Below are 10,736 nucleotides of genomic sequence, written 5' to 3'. Positions count from 1 at the left end.
GTTGGGTAACTTGCATCTCTGGTACCAATGGTTCAAACCATCTTTAGAAGAGTGGTATATATATAAGATTGTTCTTCTGTTCACCTGCATATTGTTTTATTCAATGGTTAGTGAGCCAATTTACTTATTACTGACAGATCAGTCATTTTAGTCTACCACATTCTTGAGCAGAGGTGGAATAGGATTTGGTGTTTTTCTTGGCCCCTCACAGATTACAGCTGATGAAGAATTTTTGCATCTTTCACCACCCTATTGCTGGGAGTTATGCCCACTTTAAAAGACCCCAGTTTGTCCCATAATGATCCAAGGTAATGCTCCTTAAACTTTAATGTGACTATATATGAATTATCTGAGGTTTGTGTCAAAATGATGATTCCAATTCAGCAGGTTTGAGGTGGAGCCCAAGATTCTGCATTTCTCACAAGCCCTGAAGTGATACCCATGATTCTGGTCTGTAGGTCACAGCTTGAGTAGCAAGGTCTGAAGGAAAGGAGGAACAGGGCTGGAGTAGCCCTGGAACAGTTTGTTTCTGCTTCAATTAACTGGGGACTGTGAGAGGGTGTATGATATTTCCCAAATGCCATGTCCAGGCAAATAAGGACTGACCTGGTGCCCCGCACGCCCCCAGCGGGAGTTCCCAGAGGACCTGCCTGTGAAGACGCATGCTCACATGTCCTACAGCCACGTTTCTAGCTGAATGCCCAAAGGCACCAGGTAACAAATCAAAGGATGTTGTGCCATCTTAAAATCACCATTGCCCAGTTCCTCTTACCAACCATTCAGAAGGGAGTGAAAGATACTGATCTTGCCTTCTCGCTCCAAATTCAACCAAACATTTCTTGATCACAAAGGGGAAAAGTCTTTCCAGCTCCCACAGGGTTGTGATTATGCTCCATCTTTGTTACATCAAGTAAAAGCTCTTTGTGGATATAAGTATCCACTGAAAAAAGACAAAGCACCTAGTTGGGTGATTAACAGAGTCTAATTAAGTCTCCCTGCCCTTCTTCCTTCCGACTACTCCCCTACTCCCCAAAGTGACACCTCCACTCCACCAAATGGGTCAGGGGTGTACATCTGAGTGTGTGTGTGAAGGGTGGAGGTGTGATTTGACAGTTTATTTTTCTTTGTGGTTGTTATTTGGGAAGTGAGGAGAGGAAGGGAGGAAGGGTGATGGAACCTCTGAGGCAGAATAAATGTCTGAGGGCTCTTGCCTTAGTTTATGGCAGCTTTTCTGTCCAGTGAAGCGCAAAGTCAGAGGCTGTATTTCATATTCTCAATCTTTATTTGAAGGAGCACAGCAGATAAGGCTTTTTCCCTCCTGTTAACCAAGAAATGAGGTTTCTTGTTCTCTTTATAAGTAATTTCCATTCTTTCCAATCCTATATGTAAAGCATGGATTTTGAAATAAAAGTGTGAGTCTTTCATTTACTAGCATGCGATCTTGTGTAAGATACCCAACTTCTTTAAGCCTGGTTTCTTCATTTCTGATGCAGAATCCTGTTGGGTCCTTACTTAAATTATCAATACAGTAAATGAGTATGTATGAATGTAAAGAGGCTAGTGCACTGCACTCCATAGGTACTTGATTGATTTTACTATCATTATTCTAAGTAATTCTTTTTTTTTTTTTTTTTAATCAGAATGGTGTCTAAAGGTTAAGGGTTCTCCAGCCCACTTGAGAACTTGCTTACCTTGTTTTTTTGTGTGTATAGGAGTCAATGATGGCTGACCTATTTATTTCTGGGAAAATGATTCTCAGTATGAGTATGTCTGTGCTGTTCACATAAGCTTTTATTTAATGTGTGCTCAGAATTAACCCAGAAAACTCTTGCTTACTTTGGGACAGTGTTTGGGTTTTGATTCTTAGTTAGACTTTACCCAGATTTTTACCAATTATGGTAAAAGTGATTTTTACCAATTGTGGCTAATGATGATGGTGATGATGATGATAGCAATGATAGTAACAAGTGAGACTTCTATGATGCTCACTGCATGCCTGGAGTTTTTTAAGTCCTGTGTGTGCTGTGTTTGGTTGCTCAATCATGTCCAACTCTTTGTGACCCTTTGGATTGTAACCTGCCAGGATACTCTGTCCATGAGATGTTCCATGTAAGAATACTGGAGTGGGTTGCCATTTCCTACTCTAGGGGATTTTCCCAACTCAGGGATTGAACCCAGGTCTCCTGCATTGCAGGTGGGTTCTTTGCCTGTTGAGTCATCAGGGAAGCCCAATGCAAATATTAATCTTTACGACAAATTGTCTGCTGTGTACTTATTCTGTAGATGACGAAACTGGGTCACGGGTGTTATCAAAGGTACGTGGACTAGTCATGGGCTTTTTGATTATTCTTAGCTCTGCTGCTGCTGCTGCTAAGTCACTTCAGTCGTGTCCAACTCTGTGCGACCCCATAGACAGCAGCCCACCAGGCTTGCCCATCCCTGGGATTCTCCAGGCAAGAACACTGGAGTAGGTTGCCATTTCCTTCTCCAATGCATGAAAGTGAAAAGTGAAAGTGAAGTTGCTCAGTTGTGTCTGACTCTTAGCGACCCCATGGACTGCAGCCCACCAGGCTCCTCTGTCCATGGGATTTTCCAGGCAAGAGTACTGGAGTGGGGTGCCATTGCCTTCTCCGATCCTTAGCTCTTCTTTACATGAATAAGCACAAACTTTACTTTTGTTTTCTTTAGTATATTATTACATAGTGACTTTCATTCCTTCTGGGCCAGAGTCACAAATTCCTTATCTGCTGTTTATGTATTCTTGTGACAGTAGAAACTATCCTTTGTTTTTTGAAAATGTAAAATCCAAAATATAAAGTCCTTTCAGAACTCACTCCTGAATATTTCCAGAATATGAGCAATTTCTGATTAATTCCAAAGAATCTGCCTAACCATTAAATATACCATCATCTTCTGCCTGGATGTTTGTAGTAACTCTGTCTCTGGTCTCCCCACTTTCATGCTTGCCTCCCTCAATGCACTCTCCACACAGCAGCTTGAGTGAGCTCAGTGTACACCAGATATTAACATTCCTCTGCTAAAAACCCTCCAATGCCAACCCTTTACAATTTAACCCTTTATTTAAAATACAAATTCCAAAGCATGTCCAAAAAGACCCATTTGGCACAGCCCCTATCTCTCCACCTCATTTTTATTGTCCCTTTCTGTGTCAGGGTTCTCCAGAGAAATGGAACCAATAGGATGTGTGTTTATAGAGAAAGATATTTAGTATTTGGAATTGGTTCACTCAGTTATGGAGGCTGACAAGCCTAAAGTACATAGCAAGGATCATCAGGCTAGAGACCAGGAGAAGTGATGTTCTAATTTGAGTCCAAAAGCCAACTGCTGCAGACCCAAAAAGAACTGATGTTGCAGATAAAGGCAGTCTTCTGAAGAATTCTTTCTTGTTCAGAGGATGCTAGACTTTTGTTCTGTTCATATCTTCAATTGATTAGATGCAGCTTATCCACACAGTGGGGAGCTTCCCTGGTGGCTCAGATGGTAAAGAATCTGCTTGCAATGCAGAAGATCCAGATTTGATCCCAGGGTGAAGATCCTTTGGAGGAGGGCATGGCAACCCACTCCAGTATTCTTGCCTGGAGAGTCCCATAGATAGTGGAGACTGTTGGGCTACAATCTATGGCATTGCAGAGAAGCTATGACTGCAGCTACTTAGCATGCATGCATCTACATTGTGGAGGACAGTATGCTTTATTTATGGTCCATAGATTAATTAAAGCTTGATCTCATCTCTGAGCACCCTCACAGAAACACCCAGAAAAATGTTTGACCAAACATCTGGGCACCCTGTGACCCAGTGAAGTTGACACATAAATTAACCATTACACTGTCCACATTCATTAAACTTCAGCCAAGCCTCTCTCTGTTTCCCAGCCTCTGCTCGGTCCTTGCTCCTTCTTGGGTTCTACTCTACTTTCTCTAAAATATACATACTCCTTAGAAGAGACTCTATCTTGTTCATGGATTTAATCCAAGACATAGAAACATGCCTGCCACCCACAAAATATCTAAAAAGTGGGTGATTAAAGTGATTAATTAATCTGTTCAAAGAAGATAGCATTACTGGACCTGAAAACCTAATTGATCACTTATGTTGTGTGATGTTGGAAACTCAATGAAATCCAGTCTTTTTTTAAAACTTTTTATTTTGGATGTTGGAATAAAAAAAATTTATTTTATTTTTATTTTGGATGTTGGAATACAGCTGATGAGGGCTTCCCTAGTGGCGCAGTGGGTAAAGAATCTGCCTGCAATGCAGGAGACCTGGGTTTGATCCCTGAGTTGAGAAGTTTCCCTGGATAAGGAAGTGGCAGTCTGCTCTAGTATTCTTGCCTGAACAATCCCATGGACAGAGGAGCCTGGCAGGCGATAGTCCATAGGGTCACAGAGAGCTGGACACTAACGATTTAGCGACCACCACCAATAGTTGATTAACAATGTTGCATTAATTTCAGGTTTACCACAAAGAGATCCAATTTTATATATACATGTAAGAATTTTGAGAATCCCCTGGACAGACAGGAGATCAAACCAGTCAATCCTAAAAGAAATCAACCCTGACTATTCACTGGAAGGACTGATGTTGAAGCTGAAGCTCCAATACTTTAGCAACCCGATGCCAAGAGCTGACTTGTTAGAAAAGACCTTGATGCTGGGAAACATTGAAGGCAAAAGGAGAAGGGGGCAACAGAGGATGAGATGGTTAGATAGCATCATGACTCCATGGACATAAATTTGAGCAAACTCTGGGAGATAGTGAAGGACAGGGAAGTCCGGCATACTATATTCCTTGGGTCACAAAGAATCAGACACGAGTTAGCAACTGAACAACAGCCACATTCTTTTTCAAATTAGCTTGTTACAGAATATTGAGCAGAGTTCCCCATGCTATACAATAAGTCCTTGTTGGTTATCCATTTTATTTATTTATTTTTTTTTGGTTATCCATTTTAAATACAGCAGTGTGTACAGGTCAATCCAGTCTTTATCAAAATATCTTCCCCCTGAATCATCACAACAACATTCATGTGTGCTGCCCTAAGTCAACATCCTTCAAGTCATTCCTGTTCAGATAACTTTATGTTCCAATGACATTTGCTAAGTATACATGCTAGCTGAAGTCTTCTCTTCCATTCCTGTCACATAATTGTATCAGTTCAGATTAATTTGCTATGGGATCCTGTGGGCTGCCATCTTTAAAGATTCTGAGACTCTGACCTTGAATGAGTGATTCAGAGAATGCCAGGGGTGGAAAAAACTCTCCAGATCACCAGATGCCACTTTTTATTACAGATGAAAAAATGGAGGCTCACAGATGAAGAGTACTTTGTGCAAAGCCTGATAACCCATTAATGAAAGAGCTCACTCCAGAAGCCCAAGTCTCTCTGATTTTGGACTCTACTTAACAGAATGGACAAATTGCTGTGGAAGAAATTTTGTATCCACCAGTTCTGAGTGACAGATCTGAATAAAACAATATTTTTTAAGGGTTTGGGAAAGAAGAATGTTTGTATGAGTATATATGTGTGTGTGTGGATAGGGAATCACTGGGAAGACAAAAGGACAATTCTTTCTTTTTCTCTAGTACAATAGCATTCATGAGTAAATGATAAAGATCAAGAGATGAAGATTTTTTAATTTGTTTTATTACTGATAATGTTGATAGGAAAATATTATTTCACATGTGTAGCCACAAGGCTTGCTTTAACTGTGCACCTCAAGAAAGAGTTCATGCAAGGAGAGTTTTAGTCTGAAAAGAAATAAATATCTAAGATCACCTCTTGTCCAGGACAGGTGTGGAACAAAGAGAATCAATCTCCAGTGTGTATGGCCTTTGGATAACTGGACTCTACTTAGCTCCTATATGTGGACTGATGTTTTACCCACCGATCCAGTGAGTTGCTTTTCATCTGTTAGTAAGGAAAAGGGGGCTTAGGGAGCTGGCAGAAGTGACTCTTAAGAGTAGCCAAATCTTTCTGGGAGGAAGGAGGTAGGCAGGAGGACTGGAATAAAGTCTGGATGCCATTGCTGAGCTGGGGAGAGTAGACCTGTTTGACAGAATGCATTGATGGAATGGACCTTTGACCTTTCCTCAGTAGCAGAATTCTTACTACACCAAGATTATTTTATGAGTGATAAAAACACCATCCTCATATTATATCATTCTCTACTTTATTGCATATGCCTAAAAGGTATGGGTCCATCTTTGTATTTTTCTTTGACTCCCTGGAAATTAACATGCTCTGATTTTATGCATGCAGAGCAGCTATTTGCTAAAACTTTGAGGGAACTGATGGTTTCAGCTGTTCACATTTTCTCTCCGTCTCTCCTAATTCCTTATTGAGAGGGGCTCTGGCATAATAAGGCATGAGTTCTAATCCCCAAACTCCACTTCATATGATTATGACCTTATAAAACGCTCTCTCCAATAACTCTCTGTGTTCTTCTTCACAAAATTAAGATTACAATATTTCAGGGAAGATTAAATGAGACAATGGATGTTCGTTTTCCCAGTGCCTAGAATATAGAAGTCACTCAACAAATGACTTGTAATTATACATGGGGCTGGCTTCATGGATGAACAGCATGTGCACATACTTGGTTTAATGCTCTGTTGCTTCCATCTCGAAATTCTTAATCATTTTTGAACAAGGGGTTCTGGATTTTCATTTTATACTGAACTCTGAAAATTATGTAGCTAGTCCTGATTAAACAGTTATACGGGAATAATTTGGGCACAAGTTACAGGGAAAGAGGGAAAGACAGGGAAAGAGATAAGAGAAAAGGAGGAAGGAGGGGTAGGGAAAGCATTTGGTATGATCCAATTTCCACTGGAAAATTAAAATAGTAAAAATAAGAATAAATCCCCTCTTCTGTACAGTAATATTTCCATGAAAATGGGGTTACAGTGGGAGGAAAAAAAAGGTTACGGTGCAGATCAAAAGACTGGTGAGCTTCTAAAGCAAAGTATAACTGGTTTTATCATTATGCTTAAGAATTGACCAGAAAACGGAGCAAAATCAAGAAATTCTTTTGAATAGACAAATCAAGAACACAATACCTAGAAAATCAATGCAATATTATAGAAGCCCTTGACTGAAATACTTACATAACTTTTAAAAAATGGAGAATAATATATAACTTATCTATGCAAGTGAAAAAGCAATTTTTATAACATTGTACATTCAGTTTTTCCGAACTCCAGAGAATGATTTAAAACACAATTACACCTCATCGAAGAGATAGGCAATCTAAAATCATGAGAAGATAGTAGGCTCTTTATCAATGCTTGTTGATTAGTTTATTAATCACTCCTTCCTCCATCAGGAGGGATTCTCACACAAAGTCCCCACCTGCCTGAGAGTAGCTAGTTGTCTTGCTCCATGTCCTAACCTGCTCCGACAATACAGAATAGTGCATGCCTTCAACCCAGTCCACCGTCAACATGGATAGTTCTCCTTCATCCCTAAGTAATTTTTCCTTATAATAAACCTGCCCAGCCAGTAGTCATAGTTTCTGCATCCTGCATTATCTTAGACATTTTTTTCCTAAGTAAATTCTGGTTTTTGAGTATCCTTTTAAAATGTGGCGCCTGACCTTCAAATAGTCCTCTAGATATATAGGCAGATGAGCTCAAAATAAAGTGGGTGTCAAATTTCTATTTCTTTGGCTTTAGATCACATTTATTTTATTTGATGGTTATCCTGCAATGTTGGCAAATATTAGTCTAGCCATCAATAACACCTAGAGATGGGAGGTTTTTTAAGGAACTCAATCAAAGACAGGATTCATGAGATCCATGAGCTATGACTTTGTGTGTGTATAATCTCTGTGGCAGAAAGAGATCCATAGCTTTTGCTATATTCTCAAAGCACTGCCCCCAACCCCCCCCCCCCAAAAAAAAATCTCTAGCTTTTAAACAAAAACTATAGAAGTTTCCTGGTGCAAAATATATATTGTTTAAGAATATTAAAGAGAAAAATTATTTTTTAAAAAAGATAAACATGTTGTTTGACTCATGCATGTGCAACTCTTGTCTTTTTTTTTTTGTTTAATGAAAGGTCAAGGCTTTTTCCTTTCTATTTGGATAAGCAGGCTGGAATTCTGTGTTTGGTTTGTCTTGTAAAAAGTACATCATTAAAAGCATAGCACAGGAGTTCTAGTTTCAGTTTGTTCAAATTGAAAAAAATAACTGTAAGACACTAGAGGAATAATATGAATAAAGAACTCTAGATTTTTATAATTTTAAATGAACTTTTACAGTTGTCATGCTCATACTTAAGTCAGTAGCATTTATTAGGTGACTTACCTTTGTCAAGTCTTTTCAACATATTCAACTTAATTGAAACAATACCAATTACATTTCACCTATTTAAGTAATGTTGAACTAAATAATGTAATTAAAATTACAGGAGTGTACAAAAGTAGACTCAATAATTAGCATCTCTCCTTCCTATCTAGTTTCCAAATAAGTTGAAAATAAAACCAAGAGCAAATATTGAGGTCAGAATATCACTTTCATAATGATATAAGCCAGGATGAAGGACTAGACTTTAGACAGTAGTCTCATTGATGGTGCAGCTATTAGGTGAAGACACAACTACATAGCCCCAAGAAGCCCCAAGAACCTTCCCTCACAGACACTGAGGTCCTTCAAGGGCAGAACTAGGTATGTTTATCCAAGAGAGAAAAGTAAAGTTGAGCCAACCAGCACTTTTCCTCTCAATTTTTCCATTTGTAAACTACTTCCCAAAGGGCACAATGAATGAAGGAGAGGAGAGATGTTTGGAGAGTGTGGGAGGGAAAAAAATTCCCTCGTTATGGAATCAAAGAGTGGGGAAAAATAAAAAAGGAACTCCCCTCTAACAGTAATACCAATGCAACTGGCTTCAGCAAGAACAAACCTGTCACTGGGTAAGCGTAGGACTAACATAAGGGGACAGAAGTGCCTGGCTACAGTGGAAAAAGCCTCCCGGTTAGATGTGTTTTGTTGGCATGTTTTTCAGAAGCAATGATGTATCAGATAATCCTTTTGTTTCTAGAAGTCAGCTGAAAGATTTCTATTATCTATTGAATCCAGGTCTGCCCTATCCAGTCCACAAAAAGTTTATGGAGAACTGAAGTGTTGAATCATCTCCATTTCGTCTCATTTATTTCAAGAACTGATTTTAGAAAGTGTGAAAGTCTCTCAGTCGTGTCCAACTCTCTGTGACCCCATGGACTATACAGTCCATGGAATTCTCCAGGCCAGAATACTGCAGTGGGTAGCCTTTCCCTTCTCCAGGGGATCTTCCCAACCCAGGGATCCAACACATGTTTCCCACATTGCAAACGGATTCTTTACCAGCTGACCCATAAAGGAATTCTTTTCTAAGATAGAGAAAAATCATTCATGATTTTCTTTGAAATGTGGGGATTGTTTTTGGTTTTCATTATCTAAAATGAAGTCTTTTATTTATTTATATTTCTAAAATTTTGGCCCTATTTACTTATTTATTTTTTTGGTTACACAACATGTGGGATCTTGCTTCTCTGACTAGGGATCAATTCCACAACCTCTGCAGTGGAAACATGGAGTCTTAACCACTGGACCACCAGGGAAGTCCCCAAAATGAAGTCTTTTAATCTAGACACTCTACTCTCCTTTCCCTCCCAGCACCTCCACAGTTCCTCAAAATATTTGTGATTGGGTACTGTTCCTATGCATTTAGAAACAAGAAGTTTCACAAAGCAGTTTTACAACTACCAGTATGAGTGTTTTTTTAGAACACATTTCTAGAAATGGTCTGAGACTGAAGTGGAGACCGGACTGAGTAGAATTCTTACTTTAACTTATTAACATACATATATAAGTGTTATCATCTGGGCTTTGCAAAGTCAAATCTAGCTTGCAGGACGTATAAAATAGATAGAACAGAAAACGTTACTATCTTTAGATGTGGAAGAATCTGCCATGGTTGCCATATTCCACATTCACTGTGATCTGATGCAATCATTTTCAAATTATTTGTCACCAGCCATTACTTCTGTGGGAGATCAATTTAGGAGACCTCAACTAGAATTTTAAAAAATGAACAGAACACAATAGAAGAAAAAAGGCGACAGAGTGCCTTGCACGTGGTAACAATATACACTGTTATTGTTAATACAAAATTTTCATGAAAAATTTGTTTGATTTATGAGTTGCCATGGGAAACGTATTTCTTATTCGAAGATCTTAGCTGTTGTTGTTGTTTAGTTGCTAAGCCATGTCTGACTCTTTTGCAACCCCATAGGCTGTAGTCTGTCAGGCTCCTCTGTCCATGGGATTTTCCAGGCAAGAATACTGGAGTGGGTTGCCATTTCCTTCTCCAGGGGATCTTCCTGACCCAGGGATCTAAGCCATGTCTCTTGCATCTCCTGTATTGGCAGGTGGATTCTTTACCACTGTCAAGAGGGAAGCCCAAGATCTTAGTGCTCCCCATCCCCAAAAAATAAGAGAAAAAAAAATCACTGACATCTTCCCTACCAAATATGATCTTCTTGTTCATTATTATTGTGTTTAACTGTGGTGGGGAGTTGACTTCTGCAATGTTTCTTCCCTATCTTCCCACTCTCCTGATCACTTCTTAGTAGCTTTCTTTTACCTGTTCTGATGAGTAGTCCTTCAGCATAAATTACATTTTCCTTAGCTGAGCAGAATCCTCTTTGTAGCTATCTCCTGCCTGCTCCTCTAG

The sequence above is a fragment of the Bos javanicus genome, chromosome 2 (genome assembly GCF_032452875.1).
Source record: "Bos javanicus breed banteng chromosome 2, ARS-OSU_banteng_1.0, whole genome shotgun sequence".
Classification (NCBI taxonomy): Eukaryota; Metazoa; Chordata; class Mammalia; order Artiodactyla; family Bovidae; genus Bos; species Bos javanicus.
This window is presented reverse-complemented; position numbering follows the sequence as displayed.